The sequence below is a fragment of the Myxocyprinus asiaticus genome, chromosome 17 (assembly GCF_019703515.2).
Source record: "Myxocyprinus asiaticus isolate MX2 ecotype Aquarium Trade chromosome 17, UBuf_Myxa_2, whole genome shotgun sequence".
Classification (NCBI taxonomy): domain Eukaryota; kingdom Metazoa; phylum Chordata; class Actinopteri; order Cypriniformes; family Catostomidae; genus Myxocyprinus; species Myxocyprinus asiaticus.
In genome coordinates this window covers 26,397,203-26,417,564 of record NC_059360.1, presented here as the reverse complement: position 1 = coordinate 26,417,564, position 20,362 = coordinate 26,397,203, and the positions used below count along the sequence as shown (strand labels likewise).

Below are 20,362 nucleotides of genomic sequence, written 5' to 3'. Positions count from 1 at the left end.
CACCATATTTATAGCAAACCCAAGATGTTTGGAGAAATTTGTAGTTTCACTTATCAACTCTGTATAAACACCCTAACAGCTGCATGACAAAAATGCCCAACATTCTCTGCATATACTGGGCCACTGCAATATTGGTAGCGTAGATTAAGAGGCTACTAGACATCTTCACCATACTGCTCTCGAGTTACAATAAACAAGCCTCCTAGATGGTAAATAAAACTACAAATTGAATCAATGTCTTTGCTGAGTCATGTGTGATATCCATAACAGTCATTTGTTCAAAATCAGCAGAGTAACTCTTTTAGTTTGAGCTCCAGAAAACAAGCTACTTATGCTCTACATCATCAACTTATTCTGTAAGGTTTGCAGGCTAGGAGACTGTTCCCCATCTTTCAACCCAAGCAAAACTTTCTGGACAATGACAAAGGTTTTCGCAAGTCCTTTAGGATAACTTGTGTGAAGTGCGTACATGAAAACAAACAAGACAAGAAAGGCATCAGGAAGGTGGCTGTGGGTGGTGACCAATTCATTCTCAAGGACAACTGAGACATTCACTGGGTCATAATGTATTGGAGCAGTAGTGTTGTCACGGACAACAGTAAGTAGGGCCACTGGAGCATCCTCAAGGTGTACTTCTGAATCATCAAGCTGAAAGAGACAAGAAATCAGGAAGAATGACAGAACATTAGAACATTATTATTATAATTGGACCAATATTACTTTAATCACTTACCAGTAGTATTAATGTTATAATGACAAAGTGACAAACATATAAAAAGGAAAGTAAAGGAAAGTTTTTTTTCCAGCATTGACTGATACATCCAGCTTTCCTCATTTTGTTTCTCAAATAACCCATCTTGAACTTTATGCTGGTCTTCCATCCATTCCAACCGGTGTCAGACCCCTTTAAACAGGGGTATTTTGTAACAAGGGCCTCTGCTACCTTTCCAATCTCTTTGTCATCTGGGTATGCTTTGAATTCATAAATGGTTGAGCTAAGTTTCTCTGAAATGTCATGATTTTGGTCTCTGGTCAACTTTAGTCTCTTTCTGGTCTTCTCAATGTCAGCATTTCCCTGTCTGAGTCTCAGCTCAACATTGTAAGAAAACTGTGGAGCTGGAAAATCACTACGTGGCCATCTGCTAAGACGTTCAGGGGATGACACATCTGACTGAATGTCAGTAGATGGGGTGGAGCCATCTGATTGCACTGGCAAGATATGAACAACTGCCTTTTGAGGCAACTCTGAGATGTCATCCAGGGAAGTTAGCTGATTATCAAAATCTGGGTTTTCGTATTGCAAACTGAAGTCAATGTCCAATTCAAGTTGGTCTTTCAGAATTTGAATCAGTGCATTGACAGAGGCTGGTCGGGCACTAAGTTTAAATTTCTTTGAGCGATCAGCTTCAACAACACGTAGTATCATTTTACATAAGACATTGTGCTGGCCGTTGTGCTTTGGAAAATGGAGGCAACATTACTGACAATAACTCATCAATGCAGTAACACAATTTAAAAAAAAATCTGAAATGTTTATTCTCACAGGCTATAAAAGTCATCAATACATATTTAACTCACCTTTTAGTGGTCTCCACTTTGTGTAACTGGTAAGAACCTTTTCGTACTCAGCAATAAGCGGACTTCAGTTCTGTAGGCACAATGAAGATGTTCAGCATGCCAAGAGTCATAGTCACTACAGAGGAAAGAAACCTCATTATTCACTAAATAGATCTGTGCTATTTTGCAGAATTTTGGCAGTTTCCCATTGGCATAATCTGTATCATTAATGGTGACCTTCAAAGTGCTGAAAATTGAATCACTCATTGTCTGTTTTTGATCCAAGTCTGGGCAACTTCTGGTAGGGTTGACACAGAAACTGAGTTAACACTACTAGTTTTGTATTTTAGGTTTGAAAAATGAGTGTGAACTGAGTTGGTAAGCAATCATGTATTGATGTCTTACTGCCATAGTCTTCAGAATGTTTTTAAAGTTCTGAGTATCATGCACTACCCTTTTAAAGAAGCAATGGTTTCCCTCAAACTGCATGGTCCATAGGTGCACCAATGGGCCAAAGCACTTTATGAGGTCAGGGTAGTGTTGGACATAATGGTGTTTAGACCGTAATCTACACTCAGGAAAGACTTCTTTCAACGCTTGCCTGTGGTCATCAATTTTGCATCACAGTTTCCTCTGTGAACACTGGACACAATGCCAATTCAACTAAATCCTTCAGCTCCATTAGCACTGCCCATGGACCATTTGTCTCTAGCACTGCATTCCCTACAAGTAAAGGAAGCAACCTCAGCAAAATGCCTCCTGTGTTGCCTTTAGACATGAATGTTTTGGGTAATGGCTTAGGTCTGTCAGCTTTATCTGTGAACTGATATGGGAATGACATTAACTTTTGATTCAGCCATTCTAGAGTAAAGTGTTTGAGCCGGATCATCTCTTTAATGCAAAGACACAATTCAGTTGGCACAATACCCTCCAAAAGATTGTGAAGTATGTCTGGTGGGAAACCAGTAATGGGATGGAAATGTGTTAGTGTCTCATGCAGAACACAGTCTCCCTTTACTCCATAGTGGCTGTCAACAGAGTCATTTTGCACTACACTTTCAACATGAATGTCATGCTCAGATTTGGTTCTCTGGACAAATGTCCCCTCACTCACTGCATTCACTTGCAGTTCCTCAGTAGTGGTCATACAAAATCTGCTAATATTCTCTGCTTTGAATTACTCGGCAAAGCCTGCTAATCCATGAGCATCCAAATTGTCAGCAGAAACACAAAACACTGTGCCTTTGATGTTCTGACCGACTAAGTCAATAAAGACACCATCCTGCTCAAAAGCTTGGATATCACATAACAGTGGAGCAAGTACTGCAGAGTAACCATATTTCTGGATGTCTGTTACTTTACAAAGCACAGCTAACTGAATGGAATGTAATGCTGATCGATATTTAGGGGGTAGATTGGCTAGGGTCCAATACACTGCACATAACTTATGAATTTTGCAAGATGTCCCTAGAAGATTGGCAATTTCCAAATGATCAATATATAGCTGCAGTGATAGTCTTAGTTCTTCAGCAGACAATAACTCATTTTCACAGTAGTAAGTTACATTGGTGTGTGACATATAACACCTAACCTCGGAACTGCCTTCAGTAATCTTGGTGAGAATGTCAGAATTTCTAAACAAAGACTGAATCGTTTGTAGAACTGGAACATACATACTGCAATGTCCAGATTGTGCCAAGTCATACTGCAATGGCATTACAAGTGGATAGTTGTACTCAATGAGTGTCTTTCTGCGTTTGAATGAAGACAACTCTGCACCTTCAGATGTTGCACTGAACAGAACATTACAATCCATGACAGCACTGACCAATTCATCCAATGTAACTGCATTGACAGTGTGGCCATATCTCTGCAAAACATCACTAACTGTCTCCCTGATCAACAGCTGTGTTAATGAGTATTTTTGGTTGAGGTGGTCAACTATTTCTTTTGTAGCTGTGTTAGATATGTGAAGAATAGCCTGCATCTTCACAAATAAAGAGGCAACATTATGCTTTAGCTGATTTCTCAGTGCATCAGTATCATATTCATCATCACTGTCCTGTATATCTCTGTTATCACCTGCAAGTTCATCTGAAATACCACATGCATCAGAAGTAGAGGAGAGTGGTTGACTTTCAGGACAGACAACACCCTCGTGGAGATCTGACAGACAACCAGCATGATGTACCCTACTCATCGTGAGTTGAATGACAAATGCACATTGGTGCTGTAATTGCAATTCTTATATGGGCAAACAACAGTCTCATGACTCATAAGATGCGCTCTGAGGTGACTAAAAAGTGTATCTTCAGAAATGGATTGTTGAAATGTACATATAATACATTTAAAAGAAATGTGTGTCCAACTTGGACATGTACTATGGCTACTTTCTGTTACATGTTTTCTACACAAGTGAGTTTTGAGTGCAGTGAATGTCTGAAACATGCAGGGGCAATCAAGATTCATACCTGTACATGGCAGTGGATTTACTATAGAGCAGTGGCTGTGCTCCACTCTAATGTTTCAGGAGGTGGACTTGGGAACGGTAGATCTATGTGCATACCTTGCATTTCCAATCCATCTTATTTGAAATCTGAAAAAAGCAAGCATTTGCACTGTTACTGTTTGTGTTTGAAATAATTACAGGCAAGCAGAATGTAAGACTAAAGCCCAAAGTATACTAAGATTTGACACAAACGTCGTGCAAAATTATATTCAAACTCAAATTAAACCATTTCAATATTGTGCAAAACACATAATCAGTACCTGAGATTGTCACTGTCATTGTACACATATTTTGTATTTTCTTGTTCCTTTCATTTTTAAGTTGTGAGGTAACATTTTGGTCCACCCTACTCATTTTGTAATGGCTATTATAATTATTAGCTTTACAGCTAAACAATAGTTATCAACCAATGGAACGGTCTAGCAAGCTCACGATTTCGACACTGCAACACATCTAAACAAATTCTAGTCATGGTCCTACACAAACATCACACTTAACTATCAACAATGAGATAAGCATGAAAACATTAGCTTTAGGGTCCTTGGATTTGTAAAGATTATACTTACAGCATTGAGTGAAGCAAGACCGATCCGCCATCTTCAGAAGAAAAATTCAACGTGGTCAGTTTGCGTGTAACTGGATGACGTCAGACGCAAAATTGCTCTGCTGAAAGATTTTAAGTTGATGTAAATTTAAAGAGGAAAGTTCCTTAAACTGAAAACAACAAAATAATTCAGGTGACTTGAAAGGTGTAATTTCGGTGAACCAAAAAAAAGAAAAAAAAAAAAAACCCAGAAAGTTCTAAATACTCATCAAGGTCAATTTATTTGAGCTAATTGTAATTATTTAATTTTACAGTATGGAATACAGTTAATTACTCTGAGCATTTGGGTTTATAGTGTAATAAAAATATTAAGGACACACATTTTTGCTGTTTTATTAAGCAAATTGGTTAAGTACCATCCTTCTGCTTGTAGGAACTATCCATTTTATGATTATTAATAAAATCCAACTATGTTACGGTAAATTGATTCCATTTGGCCCATTTAAATACTACTTTAGATTTTTATTTTGGTTTAGTGAAGAAAAATTCAAACTCAGTCAATGAAACTGTGTTAATACACATGTTAATTTCTACCACAATAGAAAGCATGCTGTAGGTTACTTCTAATCTGTATTATATAGTGGCAAGAAAAAGTGAACTCTTCGGAATTACCTGCATTTACGTATAAATTTGTCTTAAAATCATCTAAGTTACAATAATGAATAAGCGCAATCTATTTTAATTAATAACACACAAATTATTGTATTGTTCTTGTATATATTGAATACATCATTCAAAAATTCACAGTGTAAGTTGAAAAAAGTATGAACCCTTAGGATAATGACATCAACAAAAGCTAATTAAAGTCAGGAGTTGGCAAACCTGGCATACAATAAATGAAACGAGATTTGAGGTGTGGGTAAGAGTTACTTTGACTTATAAAAAGCACTCAAACATTTTGAGTTTGCTATTCACAAGAAGCATCTGATGATGTGGACCATGCCTTGCAAAAAAGAGAACTCAGAAGACCTACAATCAAGAATTGTTGCTTTGCATATAGCTGGAAAGGGTTACAAAGTTATCTCGAATAGCTTAGATATTCATTTGTCCACAGTTAGACAATTGTCTATAAATGGAGATGATTTAGTACTGTGGTTACTCTCCCTAGAAGTGGCCGTCCAGCCAAGATGTCTCAAAGGGCACACCGCAGAATGCTCACAGGTAAAAAAGAACCTTAGAGTGACAGCTAAAGACTTGAAGGAATCAGTGGAACTTGTTTACATCTCTGTTCATGAGTCTACTATATGTAAAACATTAAACAATCATGGTGTCATGGAAGGACACCATGAAGGAAGCTGCTGCTTTCCAACAAAAACATTCATGCATGCCTGAAGTTTGCCAAAGACCACCTTGACACTCCACAACACTTCTGGGAAAGTGTTTTGTGGACTGATGAAACTGAGGTTGAATTGTTTGAGAAGAACAAGCACCACTACAAATGGTAGAAAATGGGCACTGCATACCAACATGAAAATGGAGCATCATGTTTTGGGGCTGCTTTGCTGCTTCCGGGCCTGGACCACTTGCCATCATTAAGGGATAAATGTATTCCCAAGTTTATCAAGATATTCTACAGGATAATATCAGGGTGGTTGTGCACCAGCTGAAGATCAGTAAAAGTTGGGTGATGCAGCAGGACAATGACCCTAAGCATCGAAGTAAATCCACTACAGAATAGTTTATGAAAAAGAAAATCCACCCTTTGGAGTGACCCAGTCAGAGCCCAGACCTTAACCCAATAAAGATGCTGTTGAATGATCTCGAGAGCTGTTCACACCAGACATCCTAAGAATATGGCTGAGCTGAAGCAGTTCTGTAAGGAAGACTGGTCCCAAAATTCCTTGTTTTGTTGTGCAGGTCCAAAGTGCTGCTACCGGAAACACTTGGTTGAGGATATTGCTGCCGAAGGAGGATTGACCAGTTATTAAATTAAATGAAAGGGATCACTTACTTTTTCCACAGCACGGTGAATGTTTAATGGGATGTGTTTAATAAAGACATGAAAGACTATCATTGTTTGTGTGTTGTTAGCGTAAGCATATTGTGGTTGTCTATACTTGTGACTTTGATAAAGATGAGATTACATTGTATGACCAATTAATGCAGAATACCATCTAATTCCAAAGGGTTCACATACATTTTCTTGCCACTGTAACTTTTTTACTAGTATTTTTTTCCTAATCAGTTCAGATTTATATCAGCTTGCATGCTTGCAGGACAAAAGGGTGACCTGTTGTTATCATAGCAGTTGACTCAGAGCTGAAGCAGTGGTATATGGGCATAAAAAGGTTCAAGCTGTTCTTCTAAAGGGCATAGCTTGGCAAAATAGGCATTCTGCATTATTGACATCATCTTTTTATGACTGTACGTAATATTACAGCTTCAAAAAGCCGCTTATCAACAGAAATTATCCTGCAATGAGAACGTGGAAATGCAAGTAAGCCTTGGAAATGTGTATAAAAGAGGGTTCTATACCTCATAAAATGGGCCTGAAATATCACATACTAAAATAAAATATGGATTTCAGATTAATATAAACTAGGCAAAATTAGAAAAACGATGATTCCTAGTTATTGTGTATGGTATAAGAATGTTGCACATACAGTGTCTGCTTTATGACAGTAGGCATTCTATCAAGAGATCCTTATCATTAGTCTGGCCATTGTAGATTTTTAAGTGAATTACTAAATAAAATTTCCTTTTTCTCTCTTGAAGCAAGACTGTGTTAAAATTGAGTTGAAGTGAACATAAGATTGCAGTTGTGCTGTCGTTGTGAGTTAAGCTGTGTACTTGCTTTTGCTGAAGTCAAAGAAACAGTAGTGGAAAGCATGAAACAGTTTTGCTTTGTCATCATTCATCCTTAGCTTGTAGTTATATCAGTTATCTTTGTTGTTTCTCTCTAAGGATTTTTTGAAGGGGCAAGTGAAAGACAATTTTACTTGCACGACCGGACAAGCAGACTGATTAAAATGACAATAACAAAAAAATAACCAGCTATATTTGTGATGGCCTATGCCTGTGTCACTTATTAGAAAGTTCATATTCTTATTCTGCTGTTGAAAGTAAGAGCACATAATTTTATAATTCGCTAGCGATCTAGTAACAGCTGCGCCTTGTTTGACTGACAGGTGGCGTATGTGTGTGTGTGCTCAGGGTTGGGGAGTAACAGAATAAATGTAACGGGAATACGTATTTATAAGTAATATAAGTAACTGTATTCCACTACAGTTACAATTTAAATCATTGATAATTAGAATACAGTTACATTCAAAAAGTATTTTGATTACTGAAGAGATTACTTTGCATTTTATTGTCATTTGTTTCATTTAATATTTAGTCCTTTCAGATGGAAAACATTGATATATATAAATGATATAATCCAAAGTGCATTTGAACAGCGGTGAAACACTTTTTTATGATGTGTTACATTCATACGAGCAGACAGAGAAGTAAGTTTGTAGTAAGTTTGGAGCAGAAGAAATGGAAATAAACCTTGTGTAAATTATCAGCTTTACGCTAAGCTAAAATGCTATTTCTACCCATTTTACATGCACGTTACCAGGCACAATCATATTTTTTTATCAAGAAAATTCACATTGGATCATAATGTATTTTTTTCTAGTAAGACCTTTGATGTTAGGGCAAAAGTCATATTCTTGATAATTTTTGTATTGTTTTCCTGTAAAAATATCGAAAAATCTTTAAAACAAGATACATTTTATTTATCTTGTTTTAGAGACAACACTGCATAAGATATTTAGGTTTTTCAGAGAATGTATTTTTAACGTGTATTTTGTCTTACTGTACTGGCAGAGTTTTTATAGTCAAAACAAGTGAAAAAATCTACCAGTGCTGAAGAAGTAATCCAAAGTATTTAGAATACGTTACTGACCTTGAGTAATCTAACGAAATACGTTACAAATTACATTTTACAGCATGTATTCTGTAATCTGTAGTGGAATATATTTCAAAAGTAACCCTCCCAACCCTGTGTGTTCCGAAAATGCTGAACAGTCAAATACATTTCATAATTCCGCAAAAATGCCCATCTTGGTGAGGTATTAGTGAACGTAAACAGCGAGAAAAAAGCAGATTTGTATTAAAATGTCGGACTTGTAAGTATAAAGGTAAGCTAATAGACATGCTGCCGTCTAGTGTGTCATTATAATAATCAAACAAGCATAACAAGAAAACACTTACTGCTCTTGACTGCGTAACTTTAGTAGCATTAAAAGGTATTAATGTATTATAATCATACAGTAAATACCAGTAGTAGTTTTATGTTGCATTTCATTCTGAATGTTTACTTGAATACTTGAAACTGCTGTTAAAAACATTTAAAGCTGTTAAAAAAGCACTGAATTTTCTTAATTTTTATTTTTTGTTCTATTATTTTTAATCTATTGCTATTCATTGCCGTTTTTTATTGTTATTTTATTACTGACTGTTTACTAGTCTTGAATAATTAAGAACTTCTATTCTTCCATAATTAACATATTAGTTAGTGTTATTATTTGTTGTGGTTTTGAAGCTGGTATTGAGAATCATCAAATTTCACAACCGACTACCGAAATGTTGGCATTGTGATAATGTATAGCCTTTATTGAACATGGTAGATCTTGCTGCAATAATGTGATGAAAAAGTAGATCTCATTCCATAGAAGTGTGAGCATCCCTGCTGTAAATGATGGCGATGGAGGCTTTCCTGTATTTGACTACCATACCTAACATAAAATAATTATCATATGACAATAGCCTCCTCCCCTACCCAGAGCCGTTTACATTTCTGTCGCAGAGAATTGAGTTGATTGCACAGGTACACTATTAGGTTGGGCATCGGTCATAATTTTACAAAAATATACAATAGAAACTTTGACATGTTACTTGAGCATGTAACTTAAATGTCCTTTTTTACTTTTACTTTTTTACTCAGACAAGTGAATGACCAATTTACAAGCACATGACAATGCTTAATGTCGAGCCCTGTAACCTATATTAAAAATATGCTTATCCCCTTTATAACTTATCATGAATTCACCTATTTAATGGCCTTGGGCAGTGCCTCAGGTCTAGGGTCTGAACTAGCCCCTCCACAATTAGCCATGTATCAAGTATGATTAATATTAACCATTAGAAATAATCGGATATTTGAAATAGCACTGTCAGCTCGGATGTGAATGCGTATATGGGCCTTACAGAATTAGTGCCAGGCTAATGAAAAGTAATGACTCGTTTTGCTGCGCTTATTCAATCGAGCTCCCCTACAAATGAAGGAGGAAATTCCATCAGCCCTTTCACAGAATTTCTTCCAGTGCAGCCCTTTTTTTCCTTTATTAGTCATCAAAATGAATGTACCATCAAATGACACACCTAAGGCCTCATCGCTTATTGTCTGTTGCCAGTCTCCTCATGAAAAAAACTCTCATGAGGGAATGTTCACACAGGAGATGTTTTTGAGTTTAAAGGAATTACCTGTTTGTTTGTATAGATATTTTTTAAGAGTTACAAATATTTACATTAGGTTTACAGTTATATGTTTAAGAAGCGCTAAAATGGTACTGTCTCTTTAAGAGTACCGGCAGTTCCGAGAGCAAGTGTTTACTGGGCGAACATTATTGAGAGAGTCACAAAGTTGTTTTTACCATATTTGTGCAATGTGTGATTAGAAATAATGTTTATTTTTACGTTTTGATCAACAACTGACTGTAAACAACAGAAAGGATTTTAGAAAAGACATTATGAAAATGGAGTGCGTGGATCTCATCTTAGGACACACATTACACGGAACACAGAGTCAAAGCTAAGTTTATTCGCATAATGTGTATTGACTTACATGTACAAAAATTTATTGTACAAGTTCTTAAATGCAAATCTACAAGCTCTCGAGTTTTGCAACACTTTTTACCTTCCAATAGGCATCCAACAGGCTTGTTACATGGGCTGTAACCATGCTGTAAATCTGGGAATGTTGTGAAAACAGTCCATGGAAAAGTTTATGCAAAATCAGAGCTGACATTGTCAAATGCAATATAAAGGTAATTGTGTCATGTCATGGCTCAACAAAAGTGATGGTGACACCGTGATCCACAACAACTCAAGACCCACTGCAGCCAATATTGTAAATTTCCATTGAGTGTGTGCTCATGAGACACAACATGCATTGATAGGTTCTCTAAGGATCTTCTTCACCACTACACAACTCAATCACTGGCGAAAAAATAAAAATGCATTAGCCAATGGCTAATAACAGAAAATTTTCAGTCGCATAGCGTGAAATTTGGTCGCATATGTGAGTTATTTACTCACAATGTATTGTAACTGTTATATAAAGAAGATGGACCAGGATATTTGTGTGTGTGTGTGTGTGTGTGTGTGTGTGTGTGTGTGTGCTGCATACAAAAGAAAGTTATATGGGTTTGGAACAACATGAGGCTGAATTAATTATGACTTTACATTTTTGGGTGAACTATTCCTTTAAAAAAAGCTAAACAGTAGACAATAGTATGGACAATAGAATGGAATAAAAACAAACCAATTAAAATATAGCACCGATGGAATGTGGTAACACGTTTTGTTTGAACAAATAAGTCTGCCTTGGACAGATTGACCAACTCGATTTAAAATTTAATAATTATAGGTCAGTGATAGGCTTATATGCAATGATATGGAAATAAAACAAACAATATATTAACTTCAAAAGCCACTTTTTGTAATGTCTATTTAATGATTTACTAGTCTGCAACAATAATGTGATGTTTAGTCAGCATATCATGTGATGAATTCAGTTAAACTGAACTAAAATAAAATATAAGTGCATTGTTGGAGAGGTCAGTTCAATAATGTCCCAGAATTTAGCAGAATTTAGCTGAGATTACCACTATAAGACAAATGCATTTAGAGTTGTCCTCTCCCATGCCTTTTACCTCTCTAGTCTATAGGCTGTACAACACTACATTGTGTGAACAAGTGGGTTGCCAGATTGGCTGGGGTTAATCTGCATGGCAGGAGACTAGTGAGGCTTGGGCAGCAGCAGTTGTCATACCATGTGTATCAAAGTGATAATCGGTTGGCCACTGGCTCACTCCACCCAGTAGGGTTATTATCCTCCTCTGCCTGTGTCTGATTAGAGTGATTGAACAAAAAAGAGCTGTACTGTGAAAAAGGATTAATGTTCAACTAGGCCTTTCCAAACAGAGGGTTTAGGCTGTAATACTGCACCCCACTGATGTATTTGGCATTTAAAATAGACATTTTTGTGATAAGCACTAGTCAGGGTTCCTATGGTCATGGAAAACCTGGAAATATCTGGGAATTTAAAAATTGTGATGTCCAGTCCTGGGAAAGTCATGAAAATGAATGAAAGTCAGGGAATGGAAAAATCATGAAAAAGTCATAGATATTCCGATGCCAGTGTCTAGAGAGCATAGTAGCTGATGGACAAAATAGTGCTGATAGATGCATTGTAATTTAAAAGTACACTGAGGGATTTCTCATTTATTTTTAATAATAAAACAAGATACAAAAATAAATTAATCAAGTAAAAGCTTTTCTGAAGTAATGTATTTAAAGATTGGATTTAAATGTACTAAGAGCCTTTCTAATATCAAATTTTAGAGAGTTCCACAATTTTGGATTATAAGAAGAAAAAGCAATCTCCCCTATAGAACATAAATGAATCTGAAGGACATACCATATTTGGTGATCACAGGCAACCATGTGTATACCACAAACCATCAGATTCATCCATGCAGAAGACACTGAAGAAGCATATTTTATGCAATTTTATGTCCACAGAGAGCCCAGAATTCCAAATTGTACCTTTAATGATGGCAAATGAGACACAAAATCCTGAAATTAAATGAACATGTATTTTACACAATATTTACTCAACAAAAAAAAAAGTAAATGGTTTTTACAGTATCGATTTAATACATTTGCTGGAGAATTTTTCAATTAAGTGGCCAAGCAGGCAAATATTAACATCCACTGGTTGAATAAATGGCATGGCCAATAGAACTTGTACTTTGGTTTTTATTAAATACTATTTTAAGAAATCACTGACTCAGCTATGTTTGGTGACATTTCCATTCGATTTTGTTGTGGTATATTGAGGGACACTATAAGGTGAAGTGGAACTAAGGAACCTATCATTAAAGGAATAGTTCACCCAAAAATGAAAATTTGCTGATAATTTACTCACCCTCAGGCCATCCAAGATGTATCTCTGTTTCTTTCTTCATCAAAACAGAATTTAAGATTTTTAGGATTTCATTTCAGACCTCCTCCTTTAAACAATGCAAGTGAATGTACTCCATTTTTTGACGGTACAAAATGCATATTTAGGGTGCATCAAAATAATCCACATGACTCCAGTTGACAAATAAAGTTCTTCTGAACTCAACCGATTAATTATTTTTAGAAACAAAACAATACTTATATACTTTTTAACTACAAATGTTCGCTTCCGTACATCTCTGTGACGTGCGCTCATGAGAGGGATGACGTAAGCTTGTTGGTAAGGTCAAGCGTGGAGGAGGAGGCAGGAAGCGCGCCATTGTTTACAATGTCCTCTTCTAAAATCAAAATCCTCAGACAAATTGTTTTGGACTGTTTTGGTTTGTGAATGGCGCTTGGTCTGTGGTCTGTGCAAGTTTCTATTGTAAACAATGACGCGCTTCCTGCCTCCTCCTCCACGTGACGCATGACCTTACCAATGAGCTTACGTCATCCCTCTCATGAGCGCACATCACAGAGATGTACGGAAGCGAACATTTGTATTTAAAAAGTATATAAGTATTGTTTTGTTTCTAAAAATAATCAATCGTTTGGGTTGAGAAGAACTTTATTTGTCGACTGAAGTCATGTGGATTATTTTGATGCACCCTAAATGCATTTTGGACCGTCAAAAAATGGAGTATATTCAATTGCATTGTTTAGAGGAGGAGGACTGAAATGAAATCCTAAAAGTTTTAAATTCTGTTTTGATGAAGAAAGAAACTCAGATACATCTTGGATGGCCTGAGGGTGTGTAAATTATCAGCAAAGTTTCATTTTTGGGTGAACTATTCCTTTAAAATCTGTGAGAATAGGTCTATGTGTCTTCCAAAAGCTCAAGACCCGCCCTCTAAGCTTTTGTTTGCACTAGTGAAATTCTGTAATGTGTATTATTCATTTTAAATTAATTTTTAAATGGTTTTCTATTAAATAATAAGCTCTTATGTACAGTTGAGGTCCGAATATATATACACTTAGGTTGAAGTCATTAAAACTCATTTTTTAACCACTCCACAGATTTCATATTAGCAAACTATAGTTCTGGCAAGTTTAGGATATCTACTTTGTGCATGACATGAGTAATTTTTCCAACAATTGTTTACAGATAGATTGTTTCACTTTTAATTGACTATATCACAATTCCATTGGGTCAGAAGTTTACATACACTAAGTTAACTGTGCATTTAAGCAGCTTAGAAAATTCCAGAAAATTATATCAAGCCTTTAGACAATTAGCCAGTTAGCTTCTGATAGAAGGTGTAGTAAATTTGAGGTGTACCTGTGGATGTATTTTAAGGCCTACCTTCAAACTCAGTGCCTCTTTGCTTGATATCATGGTAAAATCAAAAGAAATCAACCAAGACCTCAGAAAATAAATTGTGGACCTCCACAAGTTTGGTTCATCCTTGGGAGCAATTTCCAAATGCCTGACGTTCATCTATACAAACAATAGTACACAAGTATAAACACCATGGGACCATGCAACCATCATCCCGCTCGGGAAGGAGACGCATTCTGTCTCATAGAGATGAACGTAGTTTGGTGCGAAAAGTGCAAATCAATCCCAGAACAACAGCAAAGGACCTTGTGAAGATGCTGGAGGAAACAGGTAAAGTATCTATATCCACAGTAAAACAAGTCCTATATCGACCTAACCTGAAAGGCTGCTCAGCAAGGAAGAAGGCACTGCTCCAAAACCGCCATAAAAAATCCAGACTACAGTTCGCAAGTGTACATGAGTACAAAGATCTTTTTGGAGAAATGTCCTCTGGTCTAATGAAACAAAACTTTAACTGTTTGGCAATAATGACCATTGTTATGTTTGGAGGAGAAAGGGTGAGCCCTGCAAGCCGAAGAACACCATCCCAACCGTGAAGCATGGGGGTGGCAGCATCATGTTGTGGGGGTGCTTTGCTGCAGGAGGGACTGGTGCACTTCACAAAATAGATGGCATCATGAGGAAGGAAAATTATGTGGATATATTGAAGCAACATTTCAAGACATCAGCCAGGAAGTTAAAGCTTGGTCGCAAATGGGTCTTCCAAAGGACAATGACCCCAAGCATACCTCAAAAGTTGTGGCAAAATGGCTTAAGGACAACAAAGTCAAGGTATAGGAGTTTCCATCACAAAGCCCTGACCTCAATCCGATAGAAAATTTGTGGGTAGAACTAAAAAAGCATGTGCGAGCAAGGAGGCCTACAAACCTGACTCAGTTTATGTCTGTTTCCATTATCATTGGTGGCTGTTGTGAATGATTTTCCATCAGCCTGTGTTCATTACAGTGTTTATTCCCATAACTATTACTCTAAATTTAAATTTGCTCTGTAGTAATGTATTATATGTACATTTTTGTAATGTGATCAGAGAGCAAATGTAGCAAGCAATTTCTGTCAGACTACACAGTCCACTGTAACCACTCATGTGTATCCGTTTTAACATCCTTGTTTTTTGGAGACTCCACTCATTCAATTAGTTTTTTACCTATCCATTTAATATAATTATAGTAAGTGACTTGTCATTGTTGTACTTGAATTTGTACAAAAGAGAAATTAACTTAAATTGACTACCTTTAATCAGCCGGACTGTAACAGTGCTTAATTGTATCAGGCAGCATCATAAATCTTAGTTTCTCACAAGGGGGAAGGGACTGCGGGAACTGAAGTAGACTATTTTTTATTTTATTTTTTTGGAATGCCCGAAGGAAATTATATCTTGAAATCATGGTGCTGTAAACATTCACAAAACATTGTCTACTTCAAATCAAAATAAATGAGCAGTAAATAATAATACCATATACAGTTGAAGTCAGAAGTTTACATACACTTAGGCTGAAGTCATTAAACTCATATTTTAACCACTCCACAGATTTAATATTAGCAAACTATAGTTTTGGCAAGTCATTTAGGACATCTACTTTGTGCATGACACGAGTAATTTTTCCAACCATTGTTTACAGACAGATTGTTTCACATTTAATTGACTATATCACAATTCCAGTTGGTCAGAAGTTTGCATTCACTAAGTTAACTGTGCCTTTAAGCAGCTTGGAAAATTCCAGAAAATGATGTCAAGCCTAATTTAGCTTCTGATGATTTAGCTTGGCTGATTTCTTTTGATTTTCCCATGATGTCAAGCAAAGAACCACTGAGTTTGAAGGTAGGCCTTAAAAGACATCCACAGGTACACCTCTAATTGACTCCAATTAGCCTATCAGAAGCTAAATTAGGCTTGACATCATTTTCTGGAATTTGACAAGCTGCTTAAAGGCACAGTTAACTTAGTGTATGCAAACTTCTGACCCACTGGAACTGTGATATAGTCAATTAAAAGTGAAATAATCTGTCTGTAAACAATTGTTGGAAAAATTACTTGTGTCATGCACAAAGTAGATGTCCTAAACGACTTGCCAAAACTATAGTTTGCTAATATAAAATCTGTGGAGTGGTTAAAATATGAGTTTTAATGACTTTAACTTAATTTAATTTAATTCAACTGTATCTTCAAAAATATGTATATTTAACATCTACACTTTGTTGTTAAGTGTTTTAACGTTTATACTTACAAACTGGCATCCTGTTTGTATTTTATTGTTGATATCAACACATGTTTGATTGGGAAGACATAAAAAAACTGGCCCAGACAGACCCAAACCTGGATCCCCCTCTAGAGTGGATGAGGCAATCACACAGGCGGCAGTTTGATTCATCTGGGAAGGAAACCACAACATGTCGCATGCTACTTTCTGAGATACTAACTGCATTGCAAGAAATTAAACAGAAAGTTCTGCCTTATTTATTTAATAGAATATGTACTAAAAGACAGTGCTACACTCTTAGAAGAAAAGGTTCCATATAGAACCCTAAAGGGTTCTATCGCTCGCTTCATATTTGGAACCCCTAAAAGTTTTTATATAGAACTCTTTTTAAGGGTTCTTTGAGCCAGGTGGAAAGGTTCTATATAGAACCTTTTAGGGGTTCCCAAAATGCAACCGTAAAATGTGGTTTTTGTTTAGTTTTTACATTTATTTTTTTGTTTTATTACCAGAAATGTAAGCGCAGCGTAGTTCTAGCGGGAAGACTAGCAGCTGTACACAATCGCACCATTAGCTAGGTAACTCCTAGCCAATCACATGTAAGCCATTGCTTTATAAGTCTGCTCACATTCTATCACATTGCTGTTTCAGTTGTGCTAACACGGCAACCTCCACCACCCCACCACCAGCAGTCGAGTCCCGTCCTGCACAGGGGTAGGCTCCTCGCCCCTGCCTCCTATCTCCGGCAGGATATGACGTTTCCGAGTACAACTTCTTTGGACCGCCAGACGGGGCTTACGCCAAAGAGAGACATTATATGTTCTGTTTTATATTCATCAAATAAATGTCATCTTGAATTTCACTCAAGTCTGCAAGTCTTCCTGATAGAAGAACATTTAATGGATATGTGAGTTGAATAGTCCATATACTATATCACTAAGAAAGTGAAATAACCATGTAAAAGACATTTAAGTATTATTATGTAAAGCATTTTTAATCATTTGCAATTAAAACAACACAAGCAATAATTAAGACAATTCATAATGAAATAGTTATGAGAATTGGCTTAATAAATCCACAGGTTTGTAAAAATAAGCTAAAAGTTCATTAGTAGTAATATTATTTATATAATAATAATAAACATTAAATCATTTAACATTAACTATACTGTAAGTTAACTGTTTAACCATAAGTAAGATTAATAAACAAAGTAAAAATAAATAAAAACAAATTACCTATGAAAAGATGTTCAACAATTTTAGCACTTAAGATGTTAAACAATTTTGCAGATACAGAATCATTCTGTTGCCACTGGTCTGACAAACTGACTGAGGTCTTTTGGATACATCAAATCAAACAAAACTTCACTTCACTTCACTTCAGTCATCTCCATGTCATCAGTTTGATGCGGGCTCTCTGCACTCTCTGAGTGGTCTGGACACAATATGAAAGATCAGGTTGAGAATGGATGTGCTGATCCTTGTAAGTATGTGAAACATTTATTAGACCTGCTGTCAGTATGCAAAGTAATTAAAAACAAAGAAATTGGTATCTCTCTAATGTTCTCTTATGTTCTATTTCAGACGTACAAAAAAGAAAGAAAACCTTTTTTAAAACAAAAAAACAAACACATATCGCATGCACAAATGAATAAATATATTTAATGAAGATATTTATACCTAGTGATATTTACACTTATTGCAAACAATTATTTGGTTATACTGAACCATGGGTGGTATGGGGGCCCCTGGTGGCCTCGGGGGCCCTATGCAGCCACATGTGTCACTTAATAGGCAGGGCCAGCACTGATTACTAAATTAGTTAAAAGTTTTTTAAAAGTGTTAAAAGATTTTGTTAGAAGAATTTTATAGTGAATGTAAATTTCCTAGTTATTTTAAGCTAAAATATTTCATTGGCTATAATTTACTTTTTTGCAATCTCTTTAAATTAAGTTAATCTAAGTTATCTTTAAAAGTCATAATTTTTTAATGGTGAAATGATTAATTGGTCAAAATATTTGGAAACCATGGACATTGGTACATTTATATTGACATGTGTGAAAGATTAGCAAGCAATAATATGCCTCAGCATTTTGTGTTGCCTATATCTGTTTGTAATATCTATTGTAATGCTTGTCATTCAAATAATTCGCTCATGACATTATCACGTAACTCATATAGATAGGATAATCCTCCTCTGCATGTTTGTGTGGTCTCCAGTCTGTGGGGAATGACCAGATGTCGTAGTGTAGACATCAGAACCACTAGATGCAGCCTCTTTCATCAATAATCCGGAAGACCGCCTTCAGCACGGTCCTATGAGGCATGTGTAGTGATGTCTGCTTCACAAATTCTTGACGTCATATGGAAGGACATTTGCACAGTCATACGGTGGGCTGTGAGAAAGATACTGATTTTCTAAAAATAGATGGTGTGAAACTAGGCCAGGGCGCAGAGCAGGCAGCTGGCACACATGAAGAAAATACTTTTGTATTATTGCCTTTTTTCAACATAATGCTTTTCGGCAGTGTTTCCTGTCCTTACCCAAATACTCTGCAGCAGCCTGGTGTACTCTTAGATCTGGAAGATCTTAATTCCAGGTTGTGTCAGTCCCCATTACTTTGTGTGCTCAGTCCTTTGAAAATGGCGTTTTTACAGGAATTAAAGGTGAAGTGTGTAATTTCTGTGTCATTCAAATGTATTGCAAAAATAATGACCCAAACACTCCCCCTGTTGGTCAGACAAACAGAGAGATTTGCCTTAAACTTGAAAAATGTCTCTTTTTCATAGCTCAGGAGACTTGATAGAGTTCATAGTTTTGTTTCAGTTTAGTATTAACTTTGTCTCAGATGTTTCTCCTAAAATTCCCTATAGTTATTAAAATAGACATAGCATTGTTACATACAGTAAGATTATAGAGATGTAAAATTAATGTGAATAGCATAGCTCAGATTATTTGGTTTTGGGAGAATTTGATGAGAAATATTTGTTTTCATACTCAAATCTTTGAGTTCATATTGAAATCTTTTTCTTATTGATTCCAGACACCAGAAAGTGGCTTATTTGCGAGAAGATGTTGCTGTGTTTGTTTTCTTAATTTTCTATCGAGACCTGCAACGGAATTGAGCTTCAGTTGTGGGGTTTTTCTTCTTACATAAAACCCTGGGATTCCCCCAATGGACGAGCGCATATACACGAATGTGAGGGACTGTCAATATTTTACATTGGTGTGTATAAATGGGTAAAGTTTATAGTGTATGTGCTTTTCCCACTGTACTCCCAGAAATGTTCAGTTCACTTTGTTGACTTTTTGTTGGGCTCCATCCTATGACATTTGCTATCCGGTCTGTTTACGCACATCCACACTCATCAAAAACCTGTAAGAACGGCGCTTATGTGTCCTTACATGGCCACATTAAGCCACATCCTCCGGAGAAACCTGGGTGTGTTAAACCGCTTTCTCTTAATCCCTTAAACGGCATAAGGAAATCAGTGTTCTTGTTTACATGACGTTTCAGAACTCCGCTTACTGCAAAAATCCTGGAATAAACCGTTTTCTTAAGTGCATATAAATGTGGTCACTGCTGAGATCTCTTCTATAACTCTAGAGAAGATGTGAGATTAGTTGGGTTTTTTTCTCTTTTGCTGAAAAAAGACTTCCATTTAACCTCATTGCTGTCTAGGCAAAACTATTTAAATAGATAGTTAAGGAGATCTAGTTTGTGACATTTCTTTCTTATGTGAAGCTTCCATGCCGGCTTTTCGGGATGCTAAAACAAACAGCAATGTTTTGATAGCGCCACATAGCTACAGTGTTACACTTTTTTTTCATGGAATTGACTTACAAATGGCTTACTTTTAGTTGACTCTGCAAATAAAGCCGGA

At 36.3% G+C, this 20,362-nt stretch overlaps 1 protein-coding gene across 1 annotated transcript in view; it reads left to right on the top strand.

Annotated features, from left to right (window-relative positions):
* LOC127454821 (MAM domain-containing glycosylphosphatidylinositol anchor protein 2-like) overlaps positions 1-20,362 on the top strand; it is a 205,662-nt gene that overhangs the window by 44,191 nt on the left and 141,109 nt on the right. The gene's annotated exons all lie outside the window — the stretch shown is intronic.